The sequence below is a fragment of the Tamandua tetradactyla genome, chromosome 5 (genome assembly GCF_023851605.1).
Source record: "Tamandua tetradactyla isolate mTamTet1 chromosome 5, mTamTet1.pri, whole genome shotgun sequence".
Classification (NCBI taxonomy): Eukaryota; Metazoa; Chordata; class Mammalia; order Pilosa; family Myrmecophagidae; genus Tamandua; species Tamandua tetradactyla.
This window is the reverse complement of record NC_135331.1, coordinates 86307497-86331737: the sequence shown is the minus strand read 5'-3', so window position 1 is coordinate 86331737 and position 24241 is coordinate 86307497. Positions and strand designations below refer to the sequence as shown.

The 24241-nt window shown below is 39.5% G+C and overlaps 1 pseudogene; it reads right to left on the bottom strand.

Annotated features, from left to right (window-relative positions):
- Positions 1-14688: 14688 nt before the first annotated feature.
- On the bottom strand, positions 14689-15052 carry LOC143682592 (programmed cell death protein 6 pseudogene; annotated as a pseudogene).
- Between the last annotated feature and the right edge of the window lie 9189 nt (positions 15053-24241).

The window sequence follows — 24241 nt, the reverse complement described above, 5'->3', positions numbered from 1 at the left end:
TTGTTTGGTGGTTAGAACATATTTTTGCATAGGATCTGTGTTCCAGATTTTGCTGAGGGCCTCAGATTATCCCCCAAATGCTTGTAACCCTGAATATATGTAAAAGCAGCCCTAATATACCTTAGACTCCAACTACCATTTGTAACAAACAACTACCAGTTTGGAACTGGTGGCAGACATGATGATTAGCTCACCCCTTCTCAAAACAGTGAATCAGTGGAAATGGGGACTTCACCATCTCTAGATCTTGATGATTTCTGTGACTTAGATCTGGGATTCCCACAGGATGGGGTCTTCTGGACCCTGATACAAGATCAGTAATGAAGTAGAATGTGGATGAGAGGGGTAGAGCTAGAGGGTATTCTAGTTTACAAGCTGCCAGAATGCAATATACCAGAAATGAAATGGTTTTTAAAGGGGGGGCACTTATTAAGTTGCAAGTTTACAGTTCTAAGACTGTGAAAATGTCCAAATTAAAGCAGGGTTATAGAAATGTCCAATCTAAAGCATCTAGGGAATGATACCTTAGCTTAGTAAAGCTAATGGCATGCAGGGTTTCTCTCTCAACTGCAAAGGCATGTGGCAAACATAGCAACATCTGCTAGCTTTTTCTGCAGGCTTCTTGTTCATGAAGCTTCCCTGGGGGTGTTTTACATCTGCATCTCCAAAGGTCTCTAGCTGAATGGGCTCTAAAGCTTTCTCCAAAATGATTCCCTCTTAAAGGGATCCAGTAACACAACCCAAGTGGTTGGAGACACATCTCCAGGGAAACCATCTAATCAAAAATTACCACCCACAATTGGGTCACATCCCATGGAAACAATAAAAAGCTCCTGCCCAGCAATATTGAATGAGGATTAAAGGACATGGTTTTTTTCTGATCCACAACAGATTAAATCCAGCACAGAGGGGATAGAGAGTTGAGATGTCTTTATTCTCTTCACTATGCCTTGTTTTGTTTCTACCTCTCAACAGATACATTATGTGCATTCATGGATACAACATCTCTATACTTACTATTTCCACAAAACTCTGTAAAGGTGCATTCTAATTTGCTAGCTGCCAGAATGTAATATACCATAAACAGAATGGCTTTTAAAGGAGGGAATTTAATGAGTTGCTAGTTTACAGTTCTAAAGCCGAGAAAATGTCCTAATTAAAACAAGTCTATAGAAATGTCCAAACTAAGACATCCATCCAGGGAATGATATCTTGGTTCAAGAAGGCCGATGAAGTTTAGGTCTTCTCTCTGAAGTGAGAAGGCACATGGCGAACACAGCCAGGGCTTCTCCTTTGGTTGGAAGGGCACATGGCGAACATGGCATCATCTGCTAGCTTTCTCTCCTGGTATCAGTTTCATGAAGCTCCCCAGGGGGCATTTTCCTTCTTTATCTCCAAAGGTCTCTTGCTGGTGGACTCTCTGCTTCGTGGTGCTGCAGCATTCTCTGCTCTCTCTGAATTTTCCATTCTCCAAAATGTTTCTTTTATAGGACTCCAATAAACCAATCAAGACACACCCAAATGGGTGGAGACATGTCATCACCTAATCCAGTTTAACAACCACTCTTGACTAAATCACATCATCCAAGGAGATGAATTGATTACAGTTTCAAACATACAGTATTGAAAAGGGATTATTCTACCTTTATGAAATGGGATTTTATTAACACATGGCTTTTCTAGGGGGCATACTTCCTTTCAAACCAGCACAGGTGTCAAAAACATTATCCCCAGAGCCCGCTTTGTACAAGCGAAGCATTAGAAGAATCGAATGGTGATATTTTGACTATTTCTTTTGCCAACTCACTCCATGGATTGGCAATGTCATTCTGATTATGGGAATCAGAGTCCTTAATACCTTTGAGTCTAGTCAGTTTAGAAAATCATCCATAAAAACACATTTTTAAGATTCTGTTTCTTAAGAACTACTCCTGGTACCAAGTTGTATTAGTTAGGGTTCTCTAGAGAAACAGAATCAACAGGAAATATTCATAAATATAAAATTTATAAAAGTGTCTCACATAACCATGGGAACATAGAGTCCAAAATCAGCAGGTTAGGCTGTGAAGCTGACGATTCTGATGTAGGGTCTGGACGAACTCCACAGGAGAGGTTCACCAGCTGAAGCAGCAAGAGCCTGTCTCCTCGGAATCCTCCTAAGAAAGCTTCCAGTGATCAGATTAAGCATTACTCATTGCAGAAGACACCCCCCTTTGGCTGATTACAAATGGAATCAGCTGTGGATGCAGACAACATGATCATGATTTAATTCTATGAAATGTCCTCATTGCAACAGACAAGCCAGCACTTGCCCAACCAGACAAACAGGTACCACCACTTGGCCAAGTTGACACATGAACTTGACCATGACAAACATGTACATTCTTCCTTGACTATTTTGTCCTTGTGTACTAGAGTCTGGTAGTAGTCACTATAGAGGTTTCCTAATTGGGGGATGAGTGGTAGGATACAGAGAGAGTTTTTCTTTTCCTTCTCTCTGCTATTCATGTAGTCCCTGAATAGGGTAAGGAGAAGTAAGTAATGGCAACCAGGATCTAGATAGTGGTGGGACTGGTGTAGGGTGAGGGCAATATATCAGGTCTAGTTAACCTACAAAAAAGGGCAGTTTTACCTACAATAAGTTTTGCTCTAAGGAGCAATCTTATTTTGTTTCAAACTATGACTAGTTCTAAAGCTGAATGTGAGTCTACTAGTATTATCTTCCTTGGGTCTTCCATTAAGAGAAAGAAAATCTGTTGTTGAATTTTTCTATGTGCGTAGGGCCGGTAACATTTTTTCATCTTGGAGGCAGGATGGTGAGATCGGGAGAGCTACAGGTTACCATAGAGTGAGACCTGTGAAGACAGACAAGACATGGTCAGGAGAGACAAAGGAAAGGCTTCACATCTGTCCCTGCCAATCATTAGGTGTGTGGACTTGGCAAGTCACTTAATGTCTCTGTTCCCTCATCTGTAAAGTATGGATAACCAACTTCAAGGATGTTATGAAGATTAAAGATGATGTATAGAGCATAATACTAGTCATATTTTAGATGTTTAATAAATAATAATCACCATTATTATGTTGTTGAACCTAAAGCATGTATTAAAGATGGCAGGACATAAATATTTGTTGAATGACTGGATGAATAATAATGTAAAGACTTTGTTTCTCTACTGTGGAAATCATTTTAATACAAGTAACTTTGAGGTGAATTTGAGTGCTCTTTAAGTTCTTTCTACAATTTTTACTAATTTAACTTCAGGGACTTCAGGAATTGGGGAAGAGTGGGCATCCAGTTCGAACAGCCTCTCTTTCTTTGGGGTTGTCTCGCATTGAAGAATGTTGGAACAAGGAAGAGATGGGAAGGTAGCTCAATAGCAAGCATTTCTCAGATCCTTCCCCCAATGCCCACACTTCACAAAATTGCAAAATATCACATAATTCAGATATGGTTAAAGAGTAATATTTAAAAGTACCCATGTAGTCTACTAAACTTTACCACTAGGGAAACCCCTGATATTGTACTAAACATTAGGAACACTGAAATCAATAGACCATGCCCTTGATCTTAGTGCTTGCTCTTGTGAAGCTTATGTATATCATGCAAAAGCTTAGCCTACTTCTAGGTATGCCTAAGAGTTAATTCTGGAGGACCTCTTTTGTTGCTCAAATATGGCCTCTCTCTCTCTCTCCAAGCCCAACTCTGCAAGTAAAGTCATTGCCCTCTCTGCTATGTGAGACATAACATCCAGGGGGAAAGTCATGGCAGCATGGGAGCTGACTCCCAGGGATGAGTCTGGCCCTGGCACCATGGGATTAGTAATGCCATTCTGACCAAAAAGGGGGGAAAAGTGCAACAAATAAGGTATCAGTGACTGGGAGAGTTCAAATAGAGTTGAGACGCTACTCTGGATGCCACTCTAATGCAAGCTTCAGTTAGACATTGATACCTACCTTAACTTGCCAACCCCCAACCAAAACCCATTCATGTCAATCCTAAAGAACACTTAGGGTGTAACATAAGACTACAAAGTCTCCATGCATTAGGAACCTACAACCTTCAGATGGGTCCCTGGACCAGATAAGTCCTGAAATGTAGAAGGGCCAGCCTCTCCAGGACATCAACTAGTTACATCCTCCTATCCCATATTATTGGCAGCCCCTTCCAAAAATGAAAAAGATAAGTGTGGGCATAGCCCAAATACCCCTAAAGAGTGGGAGAAAAATCAAATTTGATGGTAAAGTTATAAAGAGAAAGTAGGGTTTAACAAATTACTAAAATTGCTAAATCATTATATTGATATTTCATTTAGTCTCTGGTACCTTAGAGAAACTAAAGGTAAAATATTAAAATTGCAGAGTTGTAACCTATACCAAACTATGAAATCTGTTCTACAACTAAATTGTTGTGATGTGATTTGAAATTTATTACATTTCTGTATACACGTTATTTTTCACAAAAAAGAAAAATCTAAAAAAAAAAGATTTGTCTTTAAAAAACACTATTATCTTGCTGACACTTTATAGTTAAAAATTTAATTAAGTATACAAAAGACTTATACAAATAAAACCACAAGAAATTGCTAAAAGAAGTCACAGAAGACCTAAAAATGGAAGAACATACTGTGTTCATGGATTGGAAGACTAAATATAGTTAAGATGTCAATTCTATGTAAGTTGATTTATATATTCAATGCAATACCAATTAAAATCCCAAAAATTTACTTTTCAGAAATAGAAAAACCAATAACCAAATTTATCTGGAAGGACAGGGTGCCCTGAATAGTTAAAAATATTGAGAAAGAAAAATGAAGTTGGAGGTCTCACACTATCTGACTTTAAAGCATATTGCAAAACTAGAGTGGTCAAAATATCATGGTACTGGCATAAACATAGATATACTGTCCAATGGAATTGAGTTGAGTGTTCAGATATAGACCCTCTCATCTATAGACAATTACTGTTTGATAAAGCGGTCAAGCCAACTCACCTGGGACAGAATAGTCTCTTCCTTAAATGGTTCTTGGAGAACTGGATATGCATATGCAAAAGAATGAAAGATGATTCATATCTCACACCCTATACAAAAATTACCTCAAAATGCATCAAAGACCTAAACATTAGATCTAAGATCATAAAACTTTTAGAAGAAAATGCAGGGAAATATCTTCTAAAACTTGTAATAGGAGGTGGTTTCCTAGATCTTACACCCAAAGCATGAGCATTGAAGAAAAAAAATAGATAAATGGTAACTCCTCAAAATTAAATGCTTTTGTGCATCAAAGAACTTTGTCAAGAAAGTAAAATGACAGCCTACACAATGGCATACAATATTTGGAAACAATATATCAGATAAGGGTCTAGTATCCAGGATATATAAAGAGATTGTTCAACTCAACAACAAAAAGACAAACAACTCAATTAAGAAATGGGCAAAAGACATGAAATATAAATGACTAAAAGGCACATGAAAAGATGCTCAATTTCCCTGGCTATTAGGGAAATGCAAATCAAAACTACAATGAGATATCATCTCACACCAACCAGAATGGCCATTATCAATAAAACAGAAAGTGTTGGAGAGGATGTGGAGAAAGAGGCACGCTTATCCACTGTTATTGGGGATGCAAAATAGTACAACACTGTGGAAGGCAATTTGGCAGTTCCTCAGGAAGCTAAGTATAGAGTTGCCATATGATCCAGCAATATTATTGCTAGGTATCTATACAGAGGACATGAGGGCAAGGACACAAATGGACATTTGCACACCAACATTTAAAGCAGCATTATCTACAATTGTCAAGACATGGAAACAGCCCAAATGTTCATCAACAGATGAGTGACTAAACAAGCTGTGGTATATGCATACAAAGGAATACTACACAGCTATAAAGCAGAATAAAGTAATGAAGCATGTAACAATGTGGATGAACCTTGAGGACATTAGGCTGAGTGAGATTAGCCAGAAACAAAAGGACAAATACTGTATAGTCTCACTGATATGAACTAACATGAATGAATGAACTTGGAGAATTTCAGTTAAGAATACAGGTCATCAGGAGATAGAAATAGGATAGATATTGAGTAACTGGAGCTGAAAAGGTACAGATTGTGCAACAGGACTGGATACCCATAATACTATCTGATTGTAGCAGAATAATGTTAGTACACTGAATGAAGCTGAATGTAAGAATGATAGAGGGAGGAGGGCTGGGGGCACATATGAAACCAGAAAGATAGATAGATGATAAAAACTGAGATGGTATAATCTAGGAATGCATAGAGTATACAATGATAGTGACTAAGTGTACAAATTTAAAAATGTTTTTGCGTGAGGAAGAACAAAGGAATGTCAATATTGCAGGGTGTTGAAAATAGATGGTCATTCATATTTTAAGACTTCAACTTCTGTGTGAGACTAAACCAAAAATGCTTATTTGATACAAAATTTCTATTTTGACTACTTCATTTCTTAATATAACTTATAGGGGCAGGTTAATTGAACATCATAAGTACACGGAACCTTGAACAGGTCATAAGATTTTGTAGGTTTGACCAGTGTGATGCCCTGATAAATCCCAGAGTGATTTGAACAGTGAATAAAGAAGTATTTGCAAAGTCCCTTGGGTGAATGGGGAAAAAGGGGAAAATTCAACTTCTCCATTTGGAGAATTCCTGATATTCTCACAAGCAGTAGGGACAACTAAAGCAATAGGCCAAGACCTCAATCTTGGGGTTTTTCATATGAGACTTATACCCACAAAGGATAGGCTAAGCCTACTTAAAATTAAGCCTAAGAGTCACACCCAAAGAACCTCTTGTTGTTCAGATGTGGCTTATCTCTCTCTTATTCAACACAGCAAGCAAACTCACTGCCCTTCCCCTCTACATGGGATATGACTCTCAGGGGTGTAAACCTCCATGACAATGTGGGAAAGAAATCATAGAATGATCTGGGACTCAGTATCAAGGGAAAACTTGAGAGGCTAGAGGGAAGTACCTGAAACTGTAGAGTTATGCTCCAGTAGCCATGTTTCTTCAAGATGAATGTATAACGATATAGCTTTTGCAATGTGACTATGTGATTATGGAAACCTTGTGTCTCATTCTCCTCATACCTACCATATGGACAGATGAGTAAAAAATATGGATTAAGAATAAATGAATAGGGCTTGCCATGGTGGCTGAGCAGGCAAGAATGCTTGCCTGCTATGCCAGAGGAGCTGGGTTCTATTCCCGGTGCCTGCCCGTGTAAAAAAAAAAAAAAAAGAGTAAGTTAATAATAGGGGGAACAAATGTTAAAATAAATTAAATAGATTGATTAGTTATTTTTTGCTGGTGTCTGGACATTTAATCAGATTTCCCTGAGTGTGAGACCCAGCAGGTTGAAAGACTTTCCTGTGAAATCTCTGAGCTCTGTTTTTCTTATCCTGCCCAGTATGTGGTGCTTATCTTTCTGCGGGTCCCACCAGCAAAAGATGTTGTGGCTCCTTTAACTTTGGAAGGCTCTCCCTGCTGGGTGCATGGTGGAGACAGATGAAAGGTTGTAGGCTGGTTTTAATGGCTTCAAATTGCGAAGTCCTGGGATCTGAATTCCTTGAGAGAAGGATTCCACCTGAGTTGCGTTTCACCCCTCCCATGGGGAAGATTCAGGTGGTAGAGAGCCCTGAAAGCAGCCTGTTTCTGTATTTGGGGCAGTTGCAACCTATGTAATCCTGGCACTGAGTCCAGAGGCGACCAAGCCTCCTTAGAAACAGCCGCAGAAGGTTCTGTTTCACTCCCTTTCCTCTTTTTCAGTTAGCCCAATAGGCGACTTCTGCCTTGATCAGTTTTGCCTGAGCTGGGGGCCTATTTTTAGTAGTCAGAATTTGTTTATTAATGCCACTATTGGTGTTTGGTTGGACTCAGTCCCTGCTACTGTTGGAGACTCTTTCCTTTCCCTCCAGGAAGCTGCCTGTGGGGGAGGGATGCCAGTCGCCGGCCGCTGCGGCTTGGGGAACTCGCTGATCTGAGACTCGCGGCTGGTCAGGGAAGCTGCCCACAAGGGAGGGGTGCCAGCCACCAGCCACCGTGGCTTGGGGAACTTGCCTCTCTGAGACTCTCAGCCATCCAGGAAGCTGCCCGTGAGGGAGGGGCGCTGGCCGCCAGCCGCCGCGGCCTGGGAAAGCATGTGCCACTCGGAGATCTCACCGCTGCGGAGTCTTGCAGCTGGGCCAGCCAGTCCAGACTGGGGTACACTGTGTGTTTGGTCTCTGTTATGGCTCCGGGAGCTGTTCTGTACTGTTTCTGGTTATTTAGTAGTTGTTCTGGAGGAGGAACTAAGACGCACGCACCTTACTAAGCCACCCATAGGAATAGGCTGTTTCCTCTGTGTTAGAAGCATGATGGTTGGTTTCATGTATCAAACTGGCTGGGCTGCAGGACCCAGTTATTAAATCAACACTAACATCTGCAATCAGCTGGCTTTAAAGAGAACCTTGACCTAAACCTCAGAGCATATATAAAAATGAACTGAAAATGGATCATAAATCTAAATGTAAAAGTAAAGGTTTTAGAAGAGAACATAGGAAATATTTATGACCTAGAGTTAGGTGAAGAGTTCTTAAACATGACACTGAAGGCAAAAAAAAATTTAAGTAGATTGAAAAAAAATGTCACCAGGGCAGGAGCTCCCTCAGGCATTAGAATTCAGATGAGTGCTGACTCTCTCACTTATTCTTAAGAAGGAAGGTGGGCTCAAAGCCAATGAAAGGTCTGAGAGGGGAAGAGAAGAAGTATAAGAGGAAATTACAAATGAGGGAACTTTTGACAACATTAACAAAGCTCACCTTACCACACTCTGAATCCAGGAACACCCCTATGTGGCCATGAGGTCTCTGAACACAGTAAGGTGACAATGGGAATGGAGATAGGGACTGAAATGATCGCCCACTTTGAAACACAGAAGTAGAAAGATCCCCTCAGAGTTAAGTAGCATGTCATTCCTCTTTGTCCAGAAATCCTCACACACACAAAAAAAGTAGTATAATCTAATTCTAAGAATTGCTCACTTCCACCTACCAGGAATACTTGCTGGAGGTGAAGATCTGAGCTCTCAGAGAAGGATCCTACTCTAAACCTGATGGGTTTGGGGCATATCATGATGGTCAGGGCTGAATAGCAAACATCTCAGGTCTTCAAATAGAAGCAAGTGATAACTACCTCACTTCATTCCAAAGTAATAAGTTGAGCTTTTCTGACATCCCGCTAATGGCCAGTTCACTGAACACTGGGTTCACAGGTTGAGGCATGAACAGCTGCAAGTATTAACTCCTTTTTAATATGCCTCCCAGATTCTGGAAGAGCACAGAGTCTGATTTATGGCACATCTCCTTAAGGTCCTCAAACATTCCTCTTAGGAGTTGCACTGTCTGAATCATTCTGGCTTCACTTTCTTTGGGTAGCTTGAAGATCATTTCTCTTTGGGGCTTTAGAAAGTGGCAGACCCACCCTTTCCAAGGGCCTACATAGTAGTCTGCTTCTCTCGGAATGCAATCTTGGGGGATGTTGGAGAGACCACATTTTTCAGCTCCACCCTGTTCAAATATCAGGACTGCACTCAGACTCTCTGCCGTCTCCGGGGCACATGCTCAACCCTTCCATGTGGTGGCAGCCAGGATCTCCCCAATCTCCAAGGAATATGATTTACTCTCTCCAAAGCATGAGGCAGCACGACTGTTCCACTGCAAGTAGATGGAAGGCCCACCCTCTACCTCCGGGACAAACTCATCCTGTCCACATGCTTGGGTTGGTCCATTCTCCAGGTCAGAGATTTCTTGACTCTAGACTTTAGCTTTCCATAGTTCCACCTCTGAAGTCATTTTACCTTAACTTTGTCCCTTCTTTGTCCCTTTCAGTCCCAACTAGCAGTGGTTATCTTTGTACAAATCCTGCAACACTCTTGTTGGCTTTCTACTCAATAGCATCAGATCATGCACAATAGACAGAAGGAGTTTTCACAAATCCTTCCTAGATAGCTCCATCTCCAAACCTGGCTTTCTCTGAATTGGATGGCTCGTTCCACATTTGGTTAAACCCTCACATGAGGCATTATTCTTTGGGGTCTCACCTTTCTGGAAGCCCAGAATTTTCCAGAACATCAATTTCTGGTTTCTTTGTACCCAAGTGTTCAATTCTCAGTTCATCTCTTTCCTGTCGCATAACACTATAAGCTGTAAGGAGAAGTCAGGCTGCATTTTGAAAATTTAATTTGGAAATCTCTTTGGCAAAATATCCAAGTTCATGGCTTTCAAAATCTGCCTTTCAACCAAAACCACTAGTCAATTTTGTCAGATTATCTGCCATTTTAGAACAAGGATCATCTTCTTTCCAGTTTGCAATACCTCACTTCTGTCTAGCCTCATCAGAGGTATCTTTATAGTCCACATATCTACCAACAGATTTTTCAAAGCATTCTAGGCCTTCTCTGTCAAGCTCCTCACATTTCCTTCAAAATCTTCCCCTTATCCATTTAAAAAGCTGTTCCAATATGTTTGGTATTTGCAAACCGCAACAGCACCCTACTTCTCCAGTACCAAAGTCTGTTCTACTTTGCTAGCTGTCAGAATGCAATATATGAGAAATGGAATAGATTTTAAAGAGGGAAATTTAATAGGTTGGAAGTTTATAGTTCTATGGCCATGAAAATGTCCCAATTAAACAAGTCTCTAAAAATGTCCAAATTAAGGCACCAACAAGAGGTTACCTTCATTCAAGAAAGGCTGATGAGGTTCAGGGTTTCTCCGTCAACTGGAAAGATGCATGACAAACATGGCAACATCTGTTTATTTCTCTCCCAGTTTCTTCTTTCATAGAGCTCCCCTAGGGGCATTTTCCTTCTTCATCTCCAAAGGCTTCCAAAGGTTGCATGGGCTCTCAGCTTCATGGCTTCGCTGTCATTCTCCCAGGTCTCTTGGAATTTCAGACCTTTTCCAAAATGCTTCCTCCTTTAAAGTATTTCAATCAACCAATCAAGACCCATCTGGAATGGGTGGGGTCACATCTTCCTCAAATGGAAGGTTAGTACCTACAATTGGGTGAGTCACATCTCCATGGAGATAAAATAATCAAGTTTCCAATTTATAGTGCTGAATAGGGATTAAAAGAAATGGTTGCTCCCACAAGATTGGATGAGGATTAAAACATGCCTTTTCTAGTGTACATAATCCTTTCAAACGAGCACAGTACTCTTCATGATATTCCACAGATTCTTTAGACTTTTCTCACTATTTTGATTATTTTGTCTCTGCTCGTTCAATTACAATTATTCTATCTTTAGGTTCACTGGGACTTTTATTGATGTGCTCAAATGTGTTGTTCAACCGCCAGTGGATTTTTAATTTCAGTTATTATGTTCTTAATCTCCTGAGTTTACATGTTTTTTTTTAAATTTCTCACTCTTCCATATGTTTATGCATCATTTGCCTAATTTTCTTTACATCTTTGTCCATGTTTCCCTTCAACTCATTGAACCCATTTAGGACAGTTAACTTACATATTTGATTAACAGTTACGATATCTGTGCTTCTTCAAGGATGGTTCCTCTATTTCATTCCTTTGAATGGCACATCTCTTCCTGTTTCTTTGTATGTCTTATGTTTTTTGTTGTGGGAGCCTAAAATTAATATTTGATGTGTGTACACAGTAATTAAATTTTCCCCCTAGGTTTGATGGAATCTCTCCTTCTGTTTTGGATTGTTGAAAGCTGTAGTGTAGATTAACTTCTCCAATGCTTAGTCCAATTTATAATGAATTTATAGATCAGTCTGCTGTCAATAGTTAGGGTCTACTCAGGTTTCTCTAATTATGTCTCTTGCCCTGGACTTGTGCACTAGATTTCAAAAGTTCCCCAGAGAGAGCAAATGTTCTTAAGGGCCAACATCTCCTCCATAAAATGAAATTCTGTACCAGCTTCTCCACTTGGACCCTAAGTGTTCCACCACTGTCTCAAACACAGTCATTCATCTCAAATAGCTGTGGTTTGGTTTACTGCAAACCATTTCTACAAACTGCCTTCTGTGCCACATCAATCCTGGATAACCAGCCCAAATCAGTGCACTGGTCCTGTTCAGAGAGTGGGTTGTAGTGGACATACAAACACAGCAAATCTGCGCATCATGTGTGCTAATTGCAAGATACCAGGGACCCACACTGGGACATGTAGTGTCACCCTGGTGCACAGGCTGTCTGTCTCTTAGACTGCCACACCAAACCAGGTGTGCTAGTTTGAAAGGATATGTGTCCCCTAGAAAAGCCATGTTTTAATCCTAATCCCATTTTGTAAAGGCAGCCATTTCTTCTAATCCTTATTCAGCATTGTACTTTGAAACTGTAATTAGATAATCTCCCTGGAGATGTGATGCAATCAAGAGGGGTTGTTAAACTGGATTAGGTGATGACATGTCTCCACCCATTTGGGTGGGTCTTGATTAGTTTCTGAAGTCCCATAAAAGAGGAAACATTCTGGAGACAAGAGATTCAGAGACAGTAGAGAATGCTGCAGCACCACAAAGCAGAGAGTCCATGAGCCAGTGACCTTTGGAGATGAAGAAGGAAAATGCCTCCCAGGGAGCTTCATGAAACCAGAAGCCAGGAGAGAAAGTTAGCAGATGATGCCATGTTCACCATATGCCCTTTCAGCTGAGAGAGAAGCCCTGACTGTGTTCGCCATGTGCTTTCTCACTTGAGAGAGAAACCCTGAACTTTGTCAGCCTTCCTGAACCAATGTATCTTTCCCTGGATGGATGCTTTAATTGGACATTTCTACAGATTTGCTTTAATTGGGGCATTTTCTCAGCCTTAGAGCTTTAAATTAGCAACTTATTAATTTCCCCTTTTTAAAAGCCATTCCATTTCTGGTATATTGCATTCTGGGAGCTAGCAAACTAGAGCATCATGGAAGGTGGGGACCAGGACAACTACGGTGTCCCACAGTGTCCTACTCACTTAAGGTTTTCAGCACTTGTTTTGTTATTATTTACTCTCAGTTGTTTTCTAGAGCTCTAGGAAAGTTGTTTCTGACAGATTCTTCTGGGTTTCCAATGTTTCTGTGGGGATCTTTCATCAGCAGTGTTTTACTTCTCCTTCAAACTGACATCATTCCTGCCATCTTGACTTTTGTTTTCTGTTTCATGTCTCCTTTTTCCCCTTCTACTCCTCATTTACTGTTTTCTTCTTAAATAAGTGAGTATTTTCTAGCGTGATATTTCATTCTTTTTTTTGCTTTTCCGCTATAGTTTTAGATATTTTCTTAATGGTTGCTCTAGGGTATGTCATATGAATCTTCATTTATGATAATTCCCTTCAGATTGATAACAACTCAATATCAGTGAGATATGGAAATGTTACTCCATTATAGCTTTATTCCCTCTGCTGCTTTTTTGCTTAATTGTAATACCTATTGTGTCTAAACATGTTAAAAGCCAACATTACTTTGTGTTCTAGTTTGCTAGCTTCCAGAATGCCAGATACAAGAAATGGAATGGCTTTTACAAAAGGGAATTTAATAAATTACAAGTTTACAGTTCTAAGGCCACAAAAATGTCCCAATTAGAGCAAGGATTTAGAAATTTCCACTCTAAGGCATCCAAGGAAAGATAGCTTGTTTCTTTCCAGGCCAAGGAAGTTCAGGGTTTCTCTCTCAACTGGAAGGGCACATGGTGAACATAGTGATGTTTGCTAGCTTTCTCTCCCAGCTTCTTGTTTCATGAAGCTCCCCTGGGGCATATCCCTTCATTAACTCCAAAGGTGTCTGGTGGCATTGGCTCTTGACCTCATGGTTCTGCTTGGCTCTGCTGTGGCTTTTTCATAACTCTGAAAAGGGAATCTCTCCAAAATGCTTCCTCTTTTAAAGGATTAATGGATGCAGTCACAACTCCCTGGAAGCTATCTGATCATAAGTTACCACCCACAATTGGGGGGGATCATATCTCCATGGGAACAATCAAAATGCTCCCAGCAGGCAATACTGAATGAGTATTAAAGGTCATGGCTTTTCTGGGGTCCACCACAGATTCAAACTGACGTACCTTGTAATAGTTTTTTTTATAATTTTAGAATTATTCTATTCTTATGTCTATTTTTTCTCCTGCTATGTGGAATCTACAATTAATCTCATGTAGCATTCAGTGAATTTTTCATTCTGGGCATTGTAATTTTTATAACGATCAGCTTGATTTTGTTTTTTTAATATATCTTTCATGTGTCTTGCATAACTTTTTTTACTATTCTTTTTACTGTTTATATTGCTTATTCATACAATACAGTATGAATACAGTAAACTCCTTTTTTTGGAAAGAAAGGCACATGAAAAACCTTACGTTCAAATTCTACATCATTAAAAACTCCTATTGGCTAAGAAAAGTATTTCTACTATAGAACTGGAGATATTAGAAAAGTGTATGATGCAGTTTGTTTGCACAGAATATTTGTATCTGAATAATGTTACAGTTATTGATAAGATTAAAAAAACATTAATCCATTTATCCACATATATATAGTCAGGCTCCTAAATATTAATAATATAAAATTTACAGGAAGCATAGCATTGAACTGCACCCTTGTTCCTTTTTCATTAAGCAAAGGATAAGAGATTTGGCATTTCCATCTTTTTCCTATGAGTCTCTCTGTTGTTACCACCAGCTGGTTCTATACATTGCTGAACACCATGGAAGCATACTGCTCATAAGACACCAGGATCCAGTCATCCTGTTCCTATTGTAGTATCTGAATATGTCTGTCAACCGCAGCAAGACAATGCAGCCTTGAATGAAGTCACTGAAGGCAATCTGCTTTCTTCCTGGTCCATCAAACTTTGAAATAAGGATATCGTGAAACTGGTCAGAGAACCAGTACCCAAAACCTGAAAGTGCTTGCCTGAGTTCACTTTGTCAAACTTCACAAAGTTGTCACTGTCATAGGTGTGGAAGATATTCTGCCAGTCTGTGATGTACTTCCAGACACCAGTGAACTCGCTGAAGTTCACACCAGCCTTACTCTCTTGGTCAAACATGACAGTCACAGAATTAAATGAAATCCATGTACCATTGATAAGTGCTTGCTGAAGCTCATTTCTGATATTTCTGTCTTATCAACCTTCTGGGGGATGTTTCAAGTGAAGCTGTAGTCTGACAGGTACAGGGGCCAGGTGGTACTGGTAGGAGGCCAGGATCCCAAGTATGGCTGGGTTGAGTTGCAGATGCAGACAGTTACATAACTTTTTGAAAATATAAAATGTATTTGTGAGATACAGTGATGGATGGGGCCAAGATGACGGCTTAGCAATGTGCGTGTTTTAGTTTGTCCTCCAGAACAACTACTAAATAACCAGAAACAGTACAGAACAGCTCCCAGAGCCACGTCAGTGACCAGATACACAGCGTACCCCAGTCAGGACCAGCTGGACCAGCTGTGAGTCTCCCCAGAACCGTGAATTCCCCAAGATGCAGAGGCCAGAGCCCATCCCCCAAAGCCTTCCCAGAGGTGAAAGGAAAGAGACTTTATCAGCAGCAGGGGCTGAGCCCAACCAAACACCAATTGTGGCATTAATTAACAAATTCTGACTACTACAAATAGGCCCCCAGCTCAGGTGAACCTGCTCAAGGTGGAGGTCGCTCATTGGGCAAACAGAAAAAGAGGAAAGGGGAGGAAACAGAGGTTTTTGTGGCTGTGTTTCTACAGAGGCTTTGCTGTCTCTGGATTCAGTGGCAGGACTTCTTGGGCTGCAACTGCCCCAGGCATAGGTAGAAACAGACTGCTTTCAGGGCTGTCTCCCATCTGTGCCTTCCCCAGGGGAGAGGGAAAGCCCAACTCAGGTGGAATCCCTCCATGAAGGAATTCAGACCCCAGGGCTTGGCAATTCGAAGCCATTAAAACCAGCCCACAGGTCAAGATGGCGGCTTAACAATGTGTGCATTTTAGTTCATCCTCCACAACAACTACTAAATAACCAGAAACAGTACAGAACAGCTCCTGGGGCCATGTCAGTGACCAGACACACAGCATACCCCAATCTGGACCAGCTGGACTGGCTGCGAGCCCCCTCAGAACCGTGAGTTCCAAAAGCGGCAATGGCCAGAGCCCCTCGCCAACAGGCTACTTTACAGAGGGGAAAGGAAAGGAACTTTACCAGGAGGAGGGACTGAGCACAATCAAACGCCAATTGTGGAATTAATTAACCAATTCTGACTACTAAAAATAGGCCCCCAGCTTAGGAGAACCTGGTCAAAGTGGAGGTTGCTCATTTTTGCCCTGGCACCAAGGGGGTAGGGCTGAAAGAAAAAAGGGGGAAAAAAGAAGGAAACAGAGGTTTTTGTGGCTGTGTTTCTACAAAGGCTTAACTGCCTTTGGATATAGTGGTAGGACTTCTCAGGCTGGAACTGCCCCCATGCATAGGCAGAAGTGAGCTCTTCTGGGGGCTTGTCTGGAGCCTTTGCCTTCCCCAGGGGAGAGGTGAAACTCAACTCAGGTGGAATCCCTCCATCAAGGAATTCAGACACCAGGACTTGGTAATTTGAAGCCATTAAAACCAGCCTACAACCTCTCCTCTGTCTCCACCATGCCCCCAGCAGGGAGAGTCTGCCAAAGTTAAACATAGCCCATCATCTTACACTGGTAAGATGCAGGCAGACAAGCACCACATACTGGGCAGGATAAGAAAACCAGAGTCCATAGACTTCACAGGAAAGTCTTTCAACCTGCTGGGGCTCACCCTCAGGGAAAATCGATGCAGATGACTCTTTCTTCCTGATAGGAGGCCAGTTTGGTCTTGAAAAATCTGGCTGGGGTCTATAATGTCTAAGTAGACCCTCCTAAGGGTGGGGGGGGGGAAAGGCACCATATAAGCAGAGCAAGAAACAAGAAAACAAGAACTGAAAAATTCTCCCCTGTTAAACAAAACTTAAGCTAGAGGTCCAGATAAAGCTGAAGTGAATGTCAAAGAAAAGATAGACAACAAATTCATCCAGCAAGAAAACCCTGGGTAAAAAAATTGAAAGCAATGTCCAGAATAAACTAATTAAGGTAATTAAATGCCTTGATGTCAGCAAAAAATAACAATCACACTAGGAAAATTAAAGATATGGCCCAGTCAAAGGAACAAACCAACTATTCAAACGACATGCAAGAGCTGAAACAATTAATTCAGAATGTATGAACAGACATGGAAAACCTCATCAAAAACCAAATCAGTGAATTGAGGGAGGATATAAAGAAGGCAAGGAATGAACAACCAGAAGAAATTGAAAGTCTGAAAAAACAAATCACAGAACCTATGCGAAAGAAAGGTACAGTAGAAGAGATGAAAAAATGATGGAAACCTACAATGGTAGATTTCGAGAGACAGAACATAGGATTAGTGAACTAGGGGATGGAACATCTGAAATCTGGCAAGAAAAGAAAACATAGGGGAAAATGGAAAAATATGAGCAGGGACTCAGGGAATTGAAAGGCAATATGAAGCACATGAATATACGTGTTGTGGGTATCCCAGAAGGAGAACAGAAGGGAAAAGGAGGAGAAAAACTAATGGAGGAAATTATCACTGAAAATTTCCCAACTCTTATTAAAGACTTAAAATTACAGATCCAAGAAGTGCAGCGTACCCCAAAGAGAATAGATCCAAATAGACATATTCCAAGACATTTACTAATCAGAACATGAGAGGTCAAAGAGAAAGAGAGAATTTTGAAAGCAGCAAGAGAAAAGCAATCCATCACATACAAGGGTAGCCCAATAAGACTATGCGCAGAGCTCTCAGCAGAAACCATGGAGGCAAGAAGACAGTGGGATGATATATTTAAATTATTAAAAGTGAAAAACTGCCAACCAAGAATTCTATATCCAGCAAAACTGTCATTCAAAAATGAGGGAGAAATTAAAACATTTTCAGACAAAAAATCACTGACAGAAATTGTGACCAAGAGACCTGCTCTGCAAGAAATACTAAAAGGAGCACTAGAGACAGATATGAAGACAGAAGAGAGAGGTGTGGAGAAGAGTGTAGAAAGGAAGACTATGAGTAAAGGTAAAAAGAAGGAAAATTAGATATGACATATAAAATCCAGAAGGCAAAATAGTAGAAGAAAGTATTATCCGTGCAGTAATAACACTGAATGTTAATGGATTAAACTCTCCAATCAAAAGACATAGTCTGGCAGAATGGATTAAAAAACAGGACCCATCTATATGCTGTCACTACTCAAAGGACATGAGGGCAAGGACACAAACGGACATTTACACATCAATGTTTATAGCAGCATTATTTACAATTACCAAGAGATGGAAGCAGCCAAAATGCCCATCGACAGAAGGCTGGCTAAAGAAACTGTGGTATTTACATAAGACAGAATATTATGCAGCTGTAAGACAGAATAAAGTTATAAAGTATGTAACAACATGAATGCACCTTAAGGACATTATGCTGAGTGTGATTAGCCAGAAACAAAAGGACAAATACTGTATGGTCTTACTGATATGAACTGACATTAGTGAATAAACTTGGAATATTTTGTTGGTAACAGAGACCATCAGAAGATAGAAATAGGGTAAGATTTGGGTAATTGGAACTGAAGGTATACAGACTGTGCAACAGGACTGAATATAAAAACTCAAAAATGGGCAGCACAATACTACCTAACTGTAAAACAATTATGTTAAAGCACCGGATGAAGCTGAATATGAGAATGATAGAGGGAGGAGGGCTGGAGTATAAATGAAATCACAAAGAAAGATAGATGATAAAGATTGAGATGGTACAATCTAGGAATGCCTAGAGTGTATAATGATAGTGACTAAATGTACAAATTTTTAAAATGTTTTTGCATGAAGAAGAACATAAGAATGTCACTACTGCAGTGTGCTGAAAATAGATGGTAATTAATATTTTAAAATTTCAACTTATGTGTGAGACTAAAGCAAAAAATGTTTGTTACAAAATTTATATTTTGATTAGTGCATTTCCTAATATAACTTATGTAGATAGTTTGATTGAACACCATAAGTACTTGGAATCTCAGGTAGGACATTAGATTTTGTTGATTTGTCCAGAGTGATGCCCGATGAATCCCAGAGTGATTAGATCAGTGAGTGGAAAAGTACTTGCAAAGTCCCCTTCAGGGAATGGTGAGAACGGGGGAAAACTCAACTTCTGCAAGTTGAATTTTTGATATTCTCACAAGTAGTGTGAACAACCAAATCTATAGGCTGAGCCCCCAGTCTTGGGGTTTGTTCATAAGAAACTTATCCCCACAGCGGATAGGTCAAGCCTACTGAAAATTAGGCCTAAGAGTCACCCCTAAGAGAACCTCTTTTGTTGCTCAGATGTGGTCTCTCTCTCCAGCCAAGACAGCAAGCAAACTCACCACCCTCCCCCTGTCTACGTGAGACATGACTCCCAGGGGTGTGGATCTTTCTGGCAACATGGGACAGAAATCCCAGAATGAGCTGAGATTCAGCATCAAGGGATTGAGAAAAACTCTAGAATGAGCTGAGACCCAGCATCAAGGAATTGAGAAAACCTTCTCGACTAAAAGGGGGAAGTGTGAAATGAGACAAAGTGTCAATGGCTGAGAGATTCCAAACAGAGTCGAGAGGTTATCCTGGAGGTTATTCTTATGCATTAAATAGATATCACCTTTTTAACCAAGATGTAATGGAGAGGCTGGAGGGAACTGCCTGAAAATGTAGAGCTGTGTTCCAGTAGCCATGTTACTTGATGATGATTGCATAATGATATAGCTTTCACAATGTGACTGTGTGATTGTGAAAACCTTGTGTCTGATGCTCCTTTTATCTACCTTGTTAACAGATGAGTAGAACATATGGAATAAAAATAAATAATAGGAGGAACAAATGTTAAAATAAATTTAGTTTCAAATGCTGGTGATCAATGAAAGGGAGGGGTAAGGGGTAGGGTGTGTAAAAAATTTTTTTCTGTTTTTCTTTTATTTTTCTGTTGTCTTTTTATTTCTTTTTCTGAATTGATGCAAATGTTCTGGGAAATGATCATGATGATGAATATGCAACTATGTGATGATATTGTGAATTGCTGAGTGTATGTGTTGGGAATGTTTGTGTTTCTTTCTTGTAATTTTTTTAATTAATAAAAAATTTTTAAAAACCAGCCTACAACTTCTCCTCTGTCTCCACCACACCCCAAGCAGGGACAGTTTTCCAAAGTTAAAGGTGTCACAACATCTTTTGCTGGTGGGACCCACAAGCAGACAAGCCCCACATGTTGTGCAGGATAAGAAAAACAGAGCCCAGAGACTTCACAGGAAAGTCTTTTAACCTGCTGGGTCTCACCCTCAGGGAAAACTGACGCAGGTGACTTCTTCCTCCTGACAGGAGGCCAGTTTAGTCCGGGAAAACCCAGCTGGAGTCTATAATACCTATGTAGACCCTCCTAAGGGTGGGGAGGGAAAAGGCACCATACAAGCAGGGTAAGAAACAAGAAAACAAGAACTGAAAAATTATCCTCTGTTAAACAAAAACCTAAGTGGGAGGTCTTTGAACTGAAGGTCAAAGAACAGATAGACAACAAATACATCTAGTAAGAAAGTCCTGGGTAAGAGAAGTGAAAGCAATCTCCAGAATAAACTAATTAAGGTAATTAAACTTCTAGAAGCCAGCAAAAAATAACAAATCACACCAGGAAAATTGAAGATATGACCCATTCAAAGGAACAAACCAATAGTTCAAATGAGATACAAGAGCTGAAACAATTAATTCAGATTATACGAACAGACATAGAAAACCTCATCAAAAACCAAATCAATGAATTGAGGGAGGATATGAAGAGGCAAGGAATGAACAAAAAGAAGAATTTGAAAGTCTGATAAACAAATCACAGAACCTGTGGGAATGAAAGGTACAGTAGAAGAGATGAAAAAAACAATGGAAACCTACAATGGTAGATTTCGAGAGACAGAACATAGGATTAATGAACTGGAGGACGGAACATCTGAAATCCGACAAGAAACAGCAACTATAGGGGGAAAAATGGAAAAATATGAACAGGGACTCAGGGAAATGAATGATAATTTGAAGTGCACAAATATACGAGTTGTGGGTGTCCCAGAAGGAGAAGAGAAGGGAAAAGGAGGAGAAAAACTAAAGGAAGAAATTATCACTGAAAATTTCCCAACTCTTATGAAAGACCTAAAATTACAGATCCAAGAAGTGCAATGTACCTCAAAGAGAATAGATCCAAATAGACATACTCCAAGACACTTACTAGTCAGAATGTCAGAAGTCAAAGAGAAAGAGAGGATCTTGAAATCAGCAAGAGAAAAGCAATCCATCACATACTAGGGAAACCCAATAAGACTATCTGTAGATTTCTCAGCAGAAACCATGGAGGCAAGAAGACAGTGGAATGATATATTTAAATTACTAAAAGAGAAAAACTGCCAACTAAGAATTCTACACCCAGCAAAATTGTCCTTCAAAAATGAGGGAGAAATTAAAACATTTTCAGACAAAAAATCACTGAGAGTATTTGTGACCAAGAGACCAGCTTTGCAAGAAATACTAAAGGGAGCACTAGAGACAGACATGAAAACACAAAAGAAAGAGGTGTGGAGAAGAGTGTAAAAAGAAGGAAAATTAGATATGACATAAAAATTCAAAAGACAAAATGGTAGAAGAAAGTACTCCCCATACAGTAATAACACTAAATGTTAATGGATTGAACTCCCCAATCAAAAGACATAGACTGGCAGAATGGATTAAAAAACAGGATCCTTCTATATGCTGTCTACAGGAAACACATCTTAGACCCAAAGATAACCACAGGTTGAAAGTGAAAGGTTGGGAAAAGATATTTCATGCAAATAACAATCAGAAAAGAGCAGGAATAGCTATACTAATATCCAACAAATTAGACTTCAAATGTAAAACAGTTAAAAGAGACAAAAAAGGACACTATGTACTAATAAAAAGAACAATTCAATATGAAGACATAACAATCATAAATATTTATGCACCAAACCAGAATGCCCCAAAATACATGAGGCAAACACATCTGAATTCTACCAAACATTCCAGAAATAATTAGTGCCAAACCTGCTCAAACTCTTCAAAAAAATTGAAGTGGAGGGAAAGCTACCTAATTCATTCTATGAAGCCAACATCACCCTCATACCAAAACCAGGCAAAGATATTACAAAAAAAGAAAACTACAGACCAATCTCCCTAATGAATATAGATGCAAAAATCCTCAACAAAATTCTAGCAAATCAAATCCAGCAACACATTAAAAGAATTATACATCATGACCAAATAGGGTTCATCCCAGGTATGCAAGGATGGTTCAACATAAGAAAATCAATTAATGTAATACACCATATCAACAAATCAAAGCAGAAAAATCACATGATCATCTCAATTGATGCAGAGACGGCATTTGACAAAATTCAACATCTTTTCCTGTTGAAAACACTTTAAAGGATAGGAATACAAGGGAACTTCCTTAAAATGATGAAGGGAATATATGAAAAATCTATAGCTAATATTGTCCTCAATGGGGAAAAACTGAAAACTTTCCCCCTAAGATCAGAAACAAGACAAGGAAGTCCACTATTACCACTGTTATTCAACATTGTATTGGAAGTTCTAGCCAGAGCAATTAGACAAGAAAAAGAAATACAAAGCATCAAAATTGGAAAGGAAGAAGTAAAACTGTCACTGTTTGCAGATGATATGACACTACATGTCGAAAATCCTGAAAAATCCACAGCAAAACTACTAGAGCTCATAAACGAGTACAGCAAAGTGGCAGGTTACAAGATAAACTTTGAAAAATCTGTAGTGTTTCTATACAATATTAATGAACAATGCAAGGGGGAAATCAAGAAATGAATTCCATTTACAATTGCAACTAAAAGAATAAAATAATTAGGAATAAATTTAACTAAAGAGACAAAAGACCTATACAAAGAAAACTACAAGAAACTGTTAAAAGAAATTACAGAAGACCTAAATATATGGAAAGGCATACCATGTTCATGGATTGGAAGACTAAATATAGTTAAGATGTATATTCTACCTAAATTGATTTACAGATTCAACGCAATACTAATCAAAATCCCAACAACTTACTTTTCAGAAATAGAAAAACCAATAAGCAAATTTATCTGGAAGAGCAGGGTGCCCCGAATTGCTAAAAGTATCTTGAGGAAAAAAAAAAAAAAAGAAGCTGGAGGTCTCACATTGCCTGACTTTAAGGCACATTATGAAGCCACAGTGGTCAAAACAGCATGGTACTGGCATAAAGACAGATATATTGACCAATGGAATCGAATAGAGTGTTCAGATATAGACCCTCTCATCTATGGACATTTGATCTTTGATAAGGCAGTCAAGCCAACTCACCTGAGACAGAACAATCTCTTCAATAAATGGTGTCTAGAGAACTGGATATCCATATGCAAAAGAATGAAAGAGGACCCATATCTCACACCCTATACAAAAGTTAACTCAAAATGGATCAAAGATCTAAATATTAGGTCTAAGATCATAAAACAGTTAGAGGAAAACATAGGGAAATATCTTATAAATCTTATTATTGGAGGCGATTTTATAGACCTTACACCCAAAGCAAGCGTACTGAAGAAAAATAAATAAAGGAGAACTCCTAAAAATTAAACACTTTTGTGCATCAAAGAACTTCATCAAGAAAGTAAAAAGACAGCCTACACAATGGGAGACAATATTTGGAAATGACGTATCAGATAAAGGTCTAGTATCCAGAATTTGTAAAGAAATTGTTTAACTCAACAACAAAAAGACAGCCAATCCAATTACAAAATGGGAAAAAGACTTGAACAGACACTTCTCAGAAGCAGAATTACAAATGACCAAAAGGCACATGTAGAGATCCTCAACGTCCCTGGCCATCAAAGAAATGCAAATCAAAACCACAATGAGATATCATCTCACACCCACCAGAATGGCCATTATCGACAAAACAGAAAATGACAAGTGCTGGACAGGATGTGGAGAAAGAAGCACACTTGTTCACTGTTGGCGGGAATGTCAAATGCTGCAACCACTGTGGAAGGCAGTTTGGCGGTTCCTCAAAAAGCTGAATATAGAATTTCCATATGACCCAGCAATACCATTGCTAGGTATCTACTCAGAGGACATAAGGGCAAAGACATAAACGGACATGTGCACACCAATGTTTATAACAGCATTATTT